The 12010-nt window shown below is 46.7% G+C and overlaps 1 protein-coding gene across 1 annotated transcript in view; it reads right to left on the bottom strand.

Moving 5' to 3' along the window:
* Positions 1-5295: 5295 nt before the first annotated feature.
* The window catches only part of TMEM38B (transmembrane protein 38B), a 29904-nt gene continuing 23189 nt past the window's right edge, over positions 5296-12010 (bottom strand). Inside the window, exons 6-7 of the transcript XR_014616911.1 lie at positions 5960-6091; positions 5296-5490 (exon numbers count right to left, since the gene is read on the bottom strand). The gene's annotated coding sequence lies outside the window, so the exon portion shown is untranslated. The remainder of the gene's footprint in view (positions 5491-5959; positions 6092-12010) is intronic.

The raw sequence follows: 12010 nt of genomic DNA, 5'->3' as shown, positions 1-12010 counted from the left end.
GTTCCCATCATGAGGCAGCTGCAGAGCTGCAGTGAGGCCTCCCCTCACTCTCCTCCATCTCCACAGACCCAGTGCCCTCAGCTGCTCCTCACGGAGCTTCCCCTCCAGGCCCTGCACCATCCCCGTGGCTCCTCTGCAGCTCTCTGGCAGTTCAGTGCCTTTTTTACCTTGTGGTGCCAGAACTGCCCCCGATATTCCAGGTGAGGCTGCCCCGGCCCAGAGCAGAGCGGGACAATCCCTCCCTGGCCCGGCCGGCCATGCTGGGCCCGGTGTCCCCAGGGCAGGGATGTCCCTGCTGGCTCCAGGGCACTGCTGGCTCGTGTCCAGCTGGCCATTGACCAGGAGCCCCCCAGTTCCCTTCCCATGGCACCATCTCCAATACCTCATTCCTTAGCCTGTCCCTACATCCAGGGTTGCCCATCCCAGGGGCAGACTGCAGCACTTCCCATGGCTGGTGATTGTCCAACCCTCTCATTTGTCAAGGTCTCTCTGCAGTCCCTCAGCTCCTCCCAACTTGCTATCATTGGCAACCTCGCCCAGTATCCCTCCTAATCCAGGTAATTTTTGAGGATGCTGAGGAGCACAGGGCCAGGAACGGAGCCCTATGGAGCCCCACCAGTGACAGGTCCCCAGTCTGATGTTACCCCAGTCACCATAACCCTTGGTGCCTGAGCTGTGAGCCATTAATCACCCATCACATGATGTGGGATGAATATTTTGTCAGAAGGATCCTGGGAAAGACAGCATGGAAAGCTTTGCTGAAGTCCAAAAAGTTTATATCAACTGTCTTCCCTTGATCAACCAGGTGGGTTACGTTGCTGTGAAAGGAAATCAGGTTTGGCAAGCAGGACTTTCTCCTCATAAACCTGAGCTGGCTGTGACCAGAGTGTTATCCAGGTGGTTTTCAATACCTCCCAGAATAATCTTCTCCATAATTTTACTAGTCACTGTCGTGAGACTGACACACCTGTTGTTTGCAGGGTCATCCTTCTTGCCTTTCTTGAAAACTGGGACACTCACCAGCCCAGCTTCCAGTCAACTGGGACTTTTGCAGATTCTCAAGAACACTCAAAAATCATCAAGCGAGGCTTTCCCATGATATCAGTAGCTCAATGACTATTTTTTAATTAATTCCACCAGGCTCCATAGACTCATACGGATGCAGCTGGAGAAGCACATCCTATGCAGGCTTGGGAGAACTGGGAGTTGATCATTCTCATACCCACGGTGCTCCAGCTCAGGGTCCTGGACCCCTTAACCTCTCATCTGCATTGAAGATGGAAGAGAAGAAAACATTGAACACCTCTCCTTTGTCCATGTCCCTGTTTCTGAGGTGACTGTCCTCATCAATGGATTCACATTATTTCTGGACCACCTTTTGCTATTAACCTACTTAATAAACCTTTTTATTGTCCCCTACAGTTCTGACCAACTCCAATTAGGCTTTGCCTGAACAAATTTTCTTCCTACAGTGGCAAGCAGCATCTCTGTATTCCTCCAGTGTCATCCAACCCTGCTCCCACTGGGAAAATGCCTTCTTTTTTGGTTGAAACTTCCAAAGAAGATCCTTGCTAACTCAAGCTGATCTTCTGACTCACCCACTTGACTTATGGCATTCTGGAACTGTCTGCTCCTGTGCTCTTGGGAGGTGGTGCATGAAAAATGGCCAGCACTGATGGACCCCAGCACCTTCAAAAGTATTTTCCCAGGAGACGTTACTCAGTAGTTCCCTGATCAGCCTGATGTCTGCTCTTCTCATGTCCAGGGCTGAAGTTTTGCTGGCACTTTTCCTCCCCTCAACTAAGATTTTTAAAATGCATTTGGCATATAGCATCTTGCAACGCTGCATGGAGCACTGACCAGCTTGATGGAGAAGCACCAGTGCTTGGAGTCATGAGGTAACACTGGAAGCAGCTCACTGCAAGGAAATCAAATCTAAGCTTAGAGGAAAAGAAAACAAGATGCAATCATCAGAATGCAAAGAACAAGGGGGCAATCAAAATTAAGATTTCACTACGTCAGCCTCAAACAACCCAGGAAGCCACAGGACTGTTGCAGGTGGGTTTTTCCACTCCTGAAGTGCTACAGGCTGGGGGGAAAGTGGCTGGAAAGTGGAAAATGACCTGGGAGTGCTGGTGAATAGTGGCTGAACATGAGTCCAGGTGGCCAAGAGGCTGATGGCCCCTGGGCTGTCCCAGCCGTGGGGTGGCAGCAGGAGCAGGGCAGTGACCATCCCTGTGCTGGCACTGCTGAGCCCACACCTTGAGTCCAACATCCAGTTCTGGGTTATTCACTTCAGGAAAGATGATGAGGTGCTGGAGCAAGTCCAGAGAAAGTCATGGAGCTGGGGAAGGGTGGAAGTCTGATAAGGAGCAGCTGAGGGAGCTTGAGAGACTCAGATACCTCTCACTCTCCGCAATTCCCTGAGAGGAGGAGACGCCCAGGTGGGGATCCGGCTCAGCTCCCAGGGAGCAAGGGTCAGGATGAGGGGACAAAGCCTCAGGTTGCACCAGGAGAGGTTTAGGTTGGACATCAGGAAGAATTCTTCACAGAATGGGTGACTGGACATTGGACTGGGCTGCCCAGGTGGAGTCACTGTCCCTGGAGGTGTTTAAGGAGAGACTGGAACGCACTCGGTGCTGTGATCTGGGTGACAAGGAGGGGATCAGTCACAGGTCGCACTCGATGACCTCAGAGCTGTTTTCCAGCCTGGCTGACGCTGTGATTCCGCGGTGAACCCGCACTTCCCCGCTCCCGCAGCCCGTGCCCGGAGCAGCACGGTGCCGGGCGGGAGAGGCGGGACGGGGGAGGAGCGGCACCGGATCCCGCTGGGCATCGGGGGCCAGTGCCGTGCTCTGGGGGCCGGGAGCGGGAGCTGGCGCGGGAGCGGAGCCGGGAGCGGGATCAGAGGCGGGAGTGGGAGCGGAGCCCAGAGTGGGGTCAGGAGTGGGAACGGGAGAGGGGATTAGGAGCGGGAGGCGGGAGTGGCAGCGGGATGAGGAGCGGGATCAGGATCGAAAGCGGGTCCGGGAGCGGGATCAGGAGCGGGATCGGGTCCGGGAGCGGGATCAGGAGCGGGAGCGGGATCGGGTCCGGGAGCGGGATCGGGTCCGGGAGCGGGAGCGCGCCGCGCCCCGGCAGCGGCGGGCGCGCGCCACCTGCCGGCGGGAGCGCGGAGGCTGCGCGGCCACGTGGCGCCGCCCGGGCCGGGGCGCGCCCCCGCGCCCGCCCCTGCGCGCCCCCGCGGTACCACAGGACCAAATGATGTTGGAAAAGGGCTCTGAGCACACCGAGTGCAGCCGGTGACCGGACACCGCCTGGTCCGGCACTGAGTGCCACATCCAGCCGCTCCTTGAGCACTTCCAGGTGACTCCACCACCTCCCTGGCAGCCCGTTCCAATGCTGAGCAACATTTTCTGTGAATAAATTCTTCCTAATTCCCTGGCGCAGCTTGAAGTTTTGTCATCTCATCCTGTTCCCTGGGAGCACAGCCCGACCCCCCCGGCTGTCCCCTCCTGTCAGGGAGTTGTGCAGAGCCACAAGGTTCCCCCTGAGCCTCCTTGCTCCAGGCTGAGGCCACCCTACTCCCTGAGCCATATCTCATCAGATTTGTGCTCCAGACCCTTCCCAAGCTCTGCTCCCTTCTCTGGACTCAGTCCAGGCCCTCGGTGTCCATTTGAATTGAGGGGCCCAGACCTGGACACAGCACTTGAGGTGCGGCCTCAGCAGCCCTGAGTTTAGGGGGAAGAATCACTTCCCTGGTCCTGCTGGCCACACTATTTCTGACACAGAACACTGAAAATACTCTTCAGGTGCTCTCAGCCCCCTTCTCTTGTGGCCCTTAGGCATCATCACTATCCCTTCAGAGGAGCATCCTGGCCCCAGAAACAGCCAGGACACATTCCTACCTTCCCAGCTGCCACCCCTAGGGCCTCCCCTTTGTTCCCATCCCCAAACTTCAAACCCAAGCTGTGTTCTCCGTCTCTGTGGCAGCACAGCCAGCATGAGCTTTCACCTGTGCTGGGCTTTCCCTTTTTCCAAACTGCCTCTTCTCACACCAAAAAAATCACAGAATTACAGAAATATAAGTGTGGGAAGGGACCTCTGGAGACCTTCCAGTCCCTTTTGCCAAGGAGATCATGCTTGCCCTTTTGCCAAGGCAGCGTCACCTGGAGCAGATGACAAAGGAAGATGTCCAGGTGGGGATGGAATCTATCCAGAGAGAAAGACTCCATGATCCCCTTGGGCCCCCTGTTCCAGTGCTCTGCCAACCTCAGTGGAAAGTTCTTCCTCATCTTAAGTGTGTTTAATTTATGGCCATTGCTCCTTGTCCTGTTGCTGGAAACCACCAAAAGCAGTCTGGGACCAACGTCTTGGAGATACTTATCTGCACTACTGACACCCCCTCTCAGTCTTCTTCAGACTAAACAGCTCCCTCAGACCCTGAACCATCTTCGTGGGCCTCCACTGGACCTTCTCCAGTAGCTCATTTTCCTTGTCCTGAGCAGCCCAGACCTGGACACAGCACTCTGGGTGCATGGTCTCTTTGTGCTGTCAGCCCATTTTAGCCCAGTTATCCCAAAGAATGTGTGCAGTGCCATGCAGCATGATCAAAATGTTTGCAGCTTTTCTGCTCTGCCCAGGATAGCATCACACATGGAGTCCTTCATTCCAGCACCCACAATCAGGCCAGTGTGGGTCCAGAGGCCAAGGTGGCACCAGCTGAGCACCAGACACTTTAGTTTGATTTGGTTTGGGTATGTTTTTTGTACATGTTTGTCTTCCAGAAGCAACTGCTCTGAGCTTCAGAATAATTACAAGCCCTGAAGCCATCTATGGGCACAAGATTTCATGGCAGATCATTTGCCATCCACAAAAGAGGTTTTTTTGGGGGAGGAAAGTGTGTTTTGTTCAACAAAACAAATTATGTAAATTGAAGCCACAGTAGACAGCATAGGAGACTTAGCCAAGTAGGTTATTTCCCACTGGCTCTATTGCCAGTTGTTAGAGGGACTTAAACAAAGCCAGTTTTTTTAGATTTAATCCAGAACCATCGAAGAAATAGATGAATTGACCATCAGTGCTCCAGAGTCTCACTTAAATCAGGACAACACTTGCATCCATCAACAATCAGCTGCCTTGTTAGAGGATATCAAGAGGTTAATGGGGAAGTAATCTCTGATAGCATCCATCTTTTTGAGATGTTTATTCCATTGTTTCTTCTCACAGTTCGGTTCCCTGCCATGAAACACCTCGGTGCATATTTACAAAAATTTATGTAAACAGCTCTGTCAGTCACCACTTGCACTGAGGAGCTGATAAACCACCTGTACCTGATCCCCCTCTGGGCACGGCAGAACAGATGGGTCCCTTTGATGCTCAGTTCCAGGTGATCACCTCAGGACAGCGGCAGCACAGGCAAGACATTCCAGTATTCTCCTCCATCTTCCACATCCTCAAGATTTCTGGTGGAGGTAGAGCCAGCAGCCACTATAAATAACAAGAATTTGTCAAGAATCTTGTTGCTACTCTAGAATAAAATTGTTAATGCATGAAAGTACTGCACCAGGTACATGCAGATTTGTATCTTTTGAATTTTTACAGCATGTGTTCTGGAAAAACAGGACTGAAAAAGGCCCCCTCAGTTCTCACACAGAGTCCATATTAAGGTATATAACTGTGTGTCTTATGTGTCCATTCATAAACATTTCAAGCTCAACTGTAAACTGAGTTAATTTTCTCAGCCTTATCATTTACATGGGTGAAGAGTGACCAAGCTACAAAAATGTGAATGTTTATTTTTTATTACAGGGAAAGCATAGAGAGAAAAGTGAATGAAAATGAATATTTTAAAAACAGACAACCTAATTAAAGTAATTCTGGCAGCATCTTTTTTACCTTCTTTTGAACGATAACCCAGCCTGTTAGCAGACCCCATAAGATCATGTTAGTAACCTACTGCAGGATTGATCTGGGCATCAGGTTGCCTGTAAACTCTTCTTGGCTTTACCACTGGTTAGGGCAAATGCTGCTAGATGGAGTCCTTCCACTAATTCCAGTAAATTTGACATCCATGCAGTTCTGAGAAAGGCTGAAAAACAACAGAGTACATGTGTGGACTACAGCAGTCACCAGAGGCACCAGGGGTTCATTTGGCTTGATGCTTAGAAGGCCATGAGTAAGAAGCATTGTGCATGCAGCCCATCTGCAGTTCCAGTGCGCTGTAATTCCTAAAAATTAAATGTCATATCTGTGGATATGTTGAAGTGACTACCTTCCACTTGTCAGCCAGTTAGCAGGAGTTTCAAAAGCGACCTGGAGGCAGGTAGATATTCATATCCCCAGGGCACTGCTGGAAAAGGAACTTCAGTGTGCACAAGTCCCCTTGACTTCTGCTCTGGTAACTAAAGGACACATGTCAGAGCCATCAGCAGCAGAGCAAATACTGATGGAGAAGCCAAAGTCTCAGATTTCCCAGGGAGACCTTCCAAGAGGAGCTCATTACTCATGGCAGTGGATGGTATTTTAAGCTGACTGAAGCCACCAGTGGGGCAGGGGACACAGTGGGAGAGGAAGGTGTCAGAGACGTGCTACAAAGGGCAGAGAGATGGTAGGCAAAGGCAGGATGGGAAAAAAACACATGCATACAACAGTGGGTGTAAATGCTCTTAAAAAGTCCTAACAAGGTCATATTTTAAACATCTCAGTTTCACATTTTTACATACAAGTCTTGGTTAGGCAAAAATGTCTAACCCTGTACCACACCACCACTACTCACCAGGTCAAGTACACACTTCTGTGCACAAAGGAAAAAGGATATCTGATTCCTATTGCCTGGGAAACACTGTCAGCACTGTGCACAGTTCAGCCAAGTTTGTGGCAGACCTTGCAGCCCAGGAGAATGCCAAAATACATGACCTAATGGGCTTTGCACTGCAGATGATCTCACCCTTTATTTGGTGATGAATTCTTGCCATAAAGTATTTGCTGAGACAAAGAGAATAAAGCAAGAGTGGTATTCATGCTGTTTGCCAAGAGAAACACCAGGATATTTGTTTATGTAATTTGCCAAAGATACCAGGTATCACAATAAACAGGCATTAGGTCAAATTTGTCAATTACTGTCACCACCTACCCAGCTGACTGCAGTTGAAACCATCATTTGGTCCTCTATTTTAAATAATTCAGAGATTACAGGGCTTTGGCTTTTGAGTCAGATACTCATTACATACATGTATATTATACATTGCACCTACACACTTAGCTCTTGCAGAGTACAATATGAAAAACCATTTCAAAGAGAGCAGAACCAAAGCCTCCTCTAATTTAAGTTAACAAAGGATCACCACTACGTGAAGTGAGTGTGTTCATGAGCACATGCAATTCAAAGTGATGTAAGAGCAGTAGAAGGTTACTTTCACCCCTCCACCCTTCTCTGTTTTCTTTGGGATCAGCCAGACCTGTCAGCTGAATTAGAAGTGAGCCTTGTAACACAGACATATTTCAAGTTTGTTGATTTACCTTTTTGTTTTTGCCCAAAGTGAGAAGCATGATTTTAAAACAAAACAAACAAACAAAAAAAAACCCAAAAAAACCCCCTTTTAATTTGAAAAACAATAGTTCAGGAAAATTTGTACCACATAATTCAAGGTTAAATATTTTTCTCCTTTTTACCTTTTTTATTTTAAAAAGTCTAAAAGGAATCAAGATCAAGACAATTTCTGAGCAACCTTGCACTAGACTGAGATTTTGTGGCTGGACAGTGCCTCCAAAGAGCTTCAAGATGAAGTGCTACCCTACTTTTAGGAAAGATGTTTTAACATCCCAGCCCAGGCTGTGGAATTGAAAATTACAAGGAGCAGGAGGAATGGGTAGTGTTAAAAACCATAAGACCAATGCATTTCAAATTAAGCCTGATAAAATATGAAACAGTGAAGGTGAAATACCATTTGAGATAGAAAAGCAGAAGGAAATGAGAGAAAACCTGAATAAGCAATGAAATAATCACATCTGACACACAGCTGTATGCTGTTGAGGGTGAAATGGTTCAAAGGATCATAGTTGGGCAGTAATGATCTAAGGTTCACTTCTGCTAAAGTCAGTGAAGACATTGCTGCTGACTTTACCAAGATAAGGATTAGACAGCTCACAGTTTGAAGGCCAAGTGCCAGACATCTTTAAACTGATAACCTCAGAAAAAGATCCCTTGTCCATTTAAATAATCTTGAATTCAAGGACTTTGGATTAATTTTGCCAGCCTGCTCCAGCTGGGATGCAGTCATCAGTGGATAAAATGACCATGGGAAAGTGTGTTGTAGGAAAAGAAATTCATGATGGAACACAGGTTTATTTGTACTTAGTTGAATATTTCTTACTGGTGCTGAGTATTATTTTCTCATACTGCAAATACTGTTATGAACAAAGAGGAAAAAGAGCACATGATCTGGTCATAAATGCTGCTGAATTTCATATTAAAAAGAGCTTCAAGAGAAGCTCTGGACTCCAGATGAGCACTGTGTGTGTGAGAGAAAGAATCCATTGTGTCCACTGAAGATCTAATCCTGAATTTAATCAGTTTCTCTTTGCAGTTGTGTACTTTAAACACCAAAGCACATAGCTTTGTCATCAGGCTGTACTTTCCATCATGAACAACTCATGCTTCCCTTGAACAAAATATTTGACCTTCAGTTCCTGAAATCCATTCCTCTCCCAGTTTCTTGTCATACATTTCCCAACATTCACAAGCTATAAATAAAGATAAATGGAGAGGAAAAGAAAGACACTCATTCCCTTGAAACCTTTTTGGCCAGAAGAATTTTGCTGCAGGAAGCAATGGAAGCATGATAACTATTTTGCTTTTAAAAACATTTGAGTTGCTCCACCAAGCAAGGCCAGCTGATGTGTAAGGCAGTCAGCTATTTTAGTACTGCCATGGAGTTGGCCAAGGAGTTGCTGAAATACTAATTCCTTTTGACAGAAGCCCTGTAAGTTAACTCCAGACAATTACCTCTGGAACTTCCCAAAAGACAGACTTCAGCCATGGCAAATTTTATATACATCTGGGAAGGCACAGAGAAGGTGACTGTTTATTGTATAATATTGCCAGTTTCAGGGATGCCCAGTGGCTACTGGAGACAGGCCATTTTCAGACCCAGATACTCACTGTCAGGGGGAGACTTGTGTGGAAAATGTGCTGTGGGGGATTGTTCCAAAGACTTGATGCTTGCCCTTTAAAACATCTCTGATCTCTGGCTATGCTGCAAATAGTTCTGATAGTGCAGATTTCTATCCTCCACCCAACTGCAGTGAAAGAAACAGAACTTTTTCCCGCATATATGGCTGGAAACAGGTTGACTGTATTTCAATTAGCAAAGCTGCTATGTGAAAGATAAATTGTAATTGGCAGGAAACTTAAATTATATGTGATTCACAGGTAATTTAAATTATATGAGTCTCAATTCTAATGCAAACCTCTTCTTTGAAAGCAGAAGTTAAACAAACATGCAAATCAACGGCTAGATCTATATTACTGTTGATGGTTTTCAGCTTAACTATTTTGTAGTTATGTAACAACTGAAATGCAGGAGGTGAAATACAAAGCTTTTGTTCCTCAAAAAAAGGACCTGCATGATGTTTAGTCATCATATTTTCCTACTTTTGGAAAAGAAAAGAATAATCTGTCATCTTTGGATGGGGTCATCAGCCAGTTGGACTAGCGCAGATCCTTCAAAGCAAATACTGTTTATTTGTTTTGGAAAACAAATTAAAAATTACCATGTACTTTCACCAAAATAACTAATAAACTCTACAATGTATTAAGAGATCCCATGGCCCTTTCAGGCAAATCAAAAAAACACCTTTTGGTTGGTGTGCTTCAGCAGCATGAAGGCTGCTGCACACAGAAGTTATTGGAGCAAAAACTACAGGGATGCACCTCACACTCTACATTAAACCTGGAATAATTCCCAAGATTCAAAGTGGGGGTTCCCTCACTCTGTGAACAGCCACCACCACCTGTTTGCAATGCCTTTTGCCACTGCTATGTGGACAGACAAGTTAAAAGGCTGAACCAAGCCCTCAGCTTCCAGGGCTGACAGAGATATCTTGATGCTGCTCAGAGTATATTGCCTAATCAGGACTTCTGCCCATAAGCCACGGCTGGAAATGACTGGACCAACACCTTTGTTTAGCCCTGGGAAAACCCTAAATGGTGGCAGAAAGCACAGTAATAAGGCAAAACAGGTGAGAATCTAGAAACAGTCCAAAACATTATGTTTTTTCTACTATATTTTGAAATATGAAAGTTAAAAGTCATCATCATCCAAGGCTGTGTGTGCAGAACATAGGGATGCAGAACTCACAAGGAGGAACACTGTAAGGAGCCAGGAACCAAGAGTCTTCTTCCCCTTGAGGCATCAGGGTATTGGGGCTACCAGAACTGCTGAGAGAAGAATGGAGATTGCCCCTCAAAACTGAAGACAGCAGCTCAGTGGTGTTCTCCACCACCCCAAGCTCAGCATCTCCCCTCACAGGCCTTACACAGCTAATGTGTATGACCTGTCGTGCCTCTCAGCAAAATCTGCTACACCTTGGCCTTCATAACTCCAGCTCCTCAGGAATGCTGTGAATGCCCCAGTGTTGAAGTGAGCATTGGAAGACAAGTGTTGATCACTGCAGGTGGAGTGCTGCTCCATGGATAACACTTCCCACACACTGGGAAGTGTAACACTGGTCCACACTGCCCTAATTATGGATTACTAGTGTTGTAATGTAACACCTTCCACGCTGGGTAATTGACTCACTCTTGGGTCTCTTTCATCAGGCTCTTGACCACAGCACACAAAATCTATATGCTCCTACTCTACACAGTGATCTTCAGGTTCACATCTGTCTCAGTCAGCATCAAGATGATCCCTCCCTTCTTAAATAATGTGTGCAATTCCCTTTGTGCCTTTCTTTCATCTTTTGCAGGGTGACGCTCCTGCCTGCCACCCAACAGTTCTACCTCGTTAGAGCTACCAAGATTGAGTGTCTCACAGGCAAAGTAATTTCATTCTTTTCAAAACAATTACAACATTGTTACTTTGTAATGTGAATGTCAAAGGAGATAAGGGAAAATAACCACAGAAGGTGGAAAGAACAATTTAATTCAGGAGGCAATTAAGTATCTACTAGTCATAATGTGGACAAAGGGTTTGCCGTGACTCAACAAGTGATAGCTCATCAGCTCAAACACATTTAACTAGGAAGGTGCACATAAAAAACAGAGGAGGTTAGTTTGATCTATTTTTTTTTTTTGTTAGAGACTATTTTGGATAATGACAGTGAGCAGAGAGAAAGGGTAAAATGAGAACAGTTGTATATAGTGGTGGAAGTAGCCTAGCTTTATTACCAACAGAGAGAATATAAAAACTGCACATCCCTTACAAAGAGGAAGACTTTCTAAAGAAGTCTTAAGCCTGTGGCTTTGGTCCATGCCAGTGGGAATTGTGAATGCCATTTCCCACTTGGAATGCTTCTTCTCTTTCCAAACCCTGTATCACGACATCCCCAATAAAATGTAGCCAGGAATTACTATGGCAAGCACACCCACAGAGGCTTGTAAACACATGTTGGAAAAGCCCTTACTAGAGTACTTACAAGACAGAATGCAACCACTCAAATAAGATTTCATGGCTGAGGAAATAAAGGCTTTAAAATGTGCCCAAACATCATGTACAGAAGAGACTGTAATGGCTGTGCAGAACTGTTCCTCCACTTGCCCAAGCTGTTTCTAAAAGCAGAGGCACATGCAAACCCAGAACCCAGCACCTCTTCCCACCTGACAGTGAGCCAAGGACACGCAGTTCTGCAGACAATATGCTCTGCACTGGATCTCCTGGCCAAGATTATCACAGCAGCTTTGGAAATTTGCACACCCAAAGGGAATGGAACACTAAATGTGCTCAGAATCTTTCCAAGCATCCTCTATTAAGTACTCAGGCCAAAGCTTTAAATGAGCATAGATGCA

Source organism: Fringilla coelebs (genome assembly GCF_963513975.1).
Source record: "Fringilla coelebs genome assembly, chromosome: Z".
Lineage (NCBI taxonomy): Eukaryota > Metazoa > Chordata > Aves > Passeriformes > Fringillidae > Fringilla > Fringilla coelebs.
Note: the sequence above shows the minus strand (reverse complement) of the source record. Positions and strands in the feature narration are given on the sequence as shown.